Genomic DNA, 4,982 nt, shown 5'->3' on the forward strand with positions numbered 1-4,982 from the left:
CCTGATCCAAACACGTATATTATCTTGACCCAAACACGTATATTATCCTGACCCAAACACGTATATTATCCTGATCCAAACACGTATATTATCCTGATCCAAACACGTATATTATCCTGATCCAAACACGTATATTATCCTGATCCAAACACGTATATTATCCTGACCCAAACACGTATATTATCCTGACCCAAACACGTATATTATCCTGATCCAAACACGTATATTATCCTGATCCAAACACGTATATTATCCTGATCCAAACACGTATATTATCCTGACCCAAACACGTATATTATCCTGATCCAAACACGTATATTATCCTGATCCAAACACGTATATTATCCTGACCCAAACACGTATATTATCCTGATCCAAACACGTATATTATCCTGACCCAAACACGTATATTATCCTGATAAAAACACGTATATTATCCTGACCCAAACACGTATATTATCCTGATCCAAACACGTATATTATCCTGATCCAAACATGTATATTATCCTGATCCAAACACGTATATTATCCTGATCCAAACACGTATATTCTTAAAAACAGAAGACGAGATATATTCAGCTTTCCCTTCCTACAGAATGCTTTGATTGAGACATTGGTCGCTGATGCATCGTGATTCAAAACAAACATACACCTTTGAAAATGCCGATAAAAGTATATTCTTAAAAATGCTGGTAAAATATTATGTTCCTGTTGAGGTGGAAAGCAGGTAGATTTATATCAAAGTTACGAGTATAAAAAAAACTTGCAGTGGAGTTTTATTTTACATCAACTATTATCGGGACATATCAGGAAGAGTTAGAGAGATAAAAATACAGAGATAAAGAAAATAAACACAGAGACAGATATACACACTAGTAAAAAACATCCGTAAAAAAATAAAAAAAACTTGCAGTGGAGTTTTATTTTACATCAACTATTATCGGGACATATCAGGAAGAGTTAGAGAGATAAAAATACAGAGATAAAGAAAATGAACACACAGACAGATATACACACTAGTAAAAAATATCCGGACACACAAATTAACCAGCAAACGGAGAGACGATACACACAAAATGGATATACACACAAAAAAGGACCCAGTGAAAATACCGACACACAGACAACGAGACAAACAGAAAGACAAGGACAAAACAAAACAAACACAGCGTTACAATAATATATAAGGAAATCTTTTACTCTAAACAGACACAGAGAGAGAAACAACACAGACAAACAAACAATATCCTCCCATCCACACACAGACATATACAGACAGACACAGATACAGACATACAAGGTACTCTCTTACACAGCATAACCACAGCCAGATCCCCTCCACCACAGCCTCAACCACACTAACGCAGCCACATCTTCCCTCCTTCCACCACACCACCACCACAACCACAGTCACACCACTTCCACCACAACGTCAGGACCAACACAGCCACACTATCCTTTCTTCCACCACTTCCACCACCACCACCACAACCACATCCCTGCCACAACAGTCCATCCAACATATCCCCACAGTCACATCACCTCCCCCACATCCTCCCCAACCACCTCCACTTCACCTTCCACCCCAAACATTAAAATTTACATGAACAGGGGACTAAATGAAAAAAAAGCAAAAAAAACACACACAAACACACACACAGAAGACAATACTACTCACCCTTACACGCGAACCTAAAAAAAAGAAGAAAAAAAAGAAGCCATTAATAAACATTCTCCCAGGCAGCAAGACGAGGAGGAGGAGGAGGAGGAGGAGGAGGAGGAAAGCACCCATTACCTTGCACCTGAGACACACAATCACCTGGACATATTATCATAACGAGCCACACACACACACACACACACACACACACACACACACACACACACACAGGCGCCGGGAAAGCAGGTTCGATCACTCCTAATGAACCAACCGAGGAGGAGGAGGAGGAGGAGGAGGAGTGGTAGAAAGGGATTTGCTTCTGACCAGGTAAGGGATAAAGAGGAGGAGGAGGAGGATGAGGAGGAGGAAGAGAATGAAGAAGGAAGAGGGAAGAGAAGAAATGATGGGGAGATAAATGAAAATGTTTGAGGATAAAATAAATATAAATAAATACAAAAAAAGGTGACGAATGAGAGGAGGAAGGAAGAGCAAAGAAGAAAATGGAGAAGGAAGGAATAGGGAACACGGAAAGGAAGGAAAGGAAGCGAAAGTAAAATGAAATAAAAGAAAAAATGGGAAAGGAAAGGAAGAAGGAAAAGAAAGAAATGGAAGAGGAAGGAATAACATAAATTGAAATATAAGAACAGGGAGGAAAAGAAATATTGAGGAAAAGGGAGAAAAGAGGAAGAAAATGGAGAATGAAGGAAGAGAAAAAAAAGAAGCATTAAGAAGTACAGGAAATGTTTGAGAAATATATGAATAACAAATAAAAGAAAAACAAAAGGAAGGAAAGGAGGAAAAGAAGGAAAAGGAATAGAAGAGAAAGAGAGGAGAGGGAAAAATGCGTAAAGAAAGAGAAGAAAACAGGAATAAAGAGGAAGATGAATGGAAAGAAAGAAGGAAAGGGAAAGAAGGGAAAGAGGGAAGAGAAGGAAGAGGAGTAGAAGAGAAAGAGAGGAGAGAAAGAAAAATGCGTGAAGAAACAGAAGAAAACAGAAATAAAGAGGAAGAGGAAGGGAATGAAAGAAGGAAAGGAACAGAAGGGAAGGAGGGAAGAGAAGGAAAAGGAATGGAAGAGAAGGAGAGAGGAAAATGAAAGAAAATGCCTGAAACCCACCACAGAAGAAAACAAGAATAAAGAAGAAGAGGAAGGGAATGAAAGAAGGAAAGGGAAAGAAGGGAAGGAGGGAGGAGAAGGAAAAGAAGGAAAAGAAGAAAAAAGAAGGGAGAAGACTTGGAGACAGGGAGAGAAAGAAGAGGAGGAGGAGGAGGAGAGGGGGAGGGGTTAATGGAAAGAAATAGGAGAAGGAGGGAAGGAGGAAGGGGAAGGAGAGAGGCTTGTGACCCAGTTTTTGGGGTAAACAAGTGGAGAGATAGAGGGAGACATACCAACCGTTCTCTCTCTCTCTCTCTCTCTGACCTGTTATTTTTCTTCTTTTTCTTCTTTTATTATTTCCATTTCTTCCTATTTTCTTTTCATTATTTATCTGTTTCCTTATTTGCTTCGTCTCTCTCTCTCTCTCTCCATAATAATCTTTTTCTCTTTCTTTTATATTTGTTCTCTCTCTCTTTCGTCTTTACTTTCATCTCATTACTCTCTGCGTCTTAAATCCCCCCCCCTCTCTCTCTCTCAATGGCTCATCGTTTCTCAGATTACCGCCCGCTACGGAAAATCGCCGAGCCGTGACGTCATTGGCTGAGTGTGGCAACAGTTCGACTCCCGGTCATTGCGTGTGGAGGAGACGGAGACGAAAGAGAAAGGGAAGGGAATGCAAATAAGAGAGATGTATATTGATAGATGGAGAGAGACGGGATGTTTTTTTTCTGACTATCCTCGTGGCCTCGATGGCGCAGTAGGCAGCGCGTGAGTCTCATAATCTCAAGGTCGTGAGTTCGATCCTCACTCGGGGCAATTGTTTTTACCCTCCAGAGGCTCGAAGGGTCAACGGGAGCTCGAGAAAAGGGAATGAGAATAGAAAGAATGAGGAAAGAATGAATGAGAGTAGAATAAATGTGAACGGAATGAATAAGAACGAGAATAGAATGAATAACAATGATAATAGAATGAATAAGAATGATAATAGAATGAATAAGAATGATAATAGAATGAATAACAATGATAATAGAATGAATAACAATGATAATAGAATGAATAACAATGATAATAGAATGAATAACAATGATAATAGAATGAATAACAATGAGAATAGAATGAATAACAATGAGAATAGAATGAATAACAATGATAATAAAATGAATAACAATGATAATAGAATGAATAACAATGATAATAGAATGAATAACAATGATAATAGAATGAATAACAATGATAATATAATGAATAACAATGAGAATAGAATGAATAACAATGAGAATAGAATGAATAACAATGATAATAGAATGAATAACAATGATAATAGAATGAATAACAATGATAATAGAATGAATAACAATGATAATAGAATGAATGAGAATAGAATGAATAACAATGATAATAGAATGAATGAGAATAGAATGAATAACAATGAGAATAGAATGAATAACAATGATAATAAATGAATAACAATGATAATAGAATGAATAACAATGATAATAGAATGAATAACAATGATAATAGAATGAATGAGAATAGAATGAATAACAATGATAATAGAATGAATGAGAATAGAATGAATAACAATGAGAATAGAATGAATAACAATGATAATAAAATGAATAACAATGATAATAGAATGAATAACAATGATAATAGAATGAATAACAATGATAATAGAATGAATGAGAATAGAATGAATAACAATGATAATAGAATGAATGAGAATAGAATGAATAACAATGAGAATAGAATGAATAACAATGATAACAGAATGAATAAGAATGAGAATAGAATGAATAACAATGATAATAGAATGAATAAGAATGAGAATAGAATGAATAAGAATGATAATAGAATGAACAACAATGATAATAGAATGAATAAGAATGAGAATAGAATGAATAAGAATGAGAATAGAATGAATAACAATGATAATAGAATGAATAAGAATGAGAATAGAATGAATAACAATGATAACAGAATGAATAAGAATGAGAATAGAATGAATAACAATGATAATAGAATGAATAAGAATGAGAATAGAATGAATAACAATGATAACAGAATGAATAAGAATGAGAATAGAATGAATAACAATGATAATAGAATGAATAAGAATGAGAATAGAATGAATAACAATGATAACAGAATGAATAAGAATGAGAATAGAATGAATAACAATGATAATAGAATGAATGAGAATAGAATGAATAACAATGATAATAG

The 4,982-nt window shown here is 35.3% G+C and overlaps 1 non-coding gene across 1 annotated transcript; it reads left to right on the top strand.

The window, feature by feature from the left end:
- Positions 1 to 3,499: 3,499 nt before the first annotated feature.
- On the top strand, positions 3,500 to 3,572 carry Trnam-cau (transfer RNA methionine (anticodon CAU)). Its single transcript has one exon. It is a non-coding gene; the product is annotated as a tRNA-Met (tRNA).
- The last annotated feature ends 1,410 nt before the right edge of the window (positions 3,573 to 4,982 follow it).

This window comes from Eriocheir sinensis, chromosome 16 (assembly GCF_024679095.1).
Source record: "Eriocheir sinensis breed Jianghai 21 chromosome 16, ASM2467909v1, whole genome shotgun sequence".
Taxonomy (NCBI): domain Eukaryota; kingdom Metazoa; phylum Arthropoda; class Malacostraca; order Decapoda; family Varunidae; genus Eriocheir; species Eriocheir sinensis.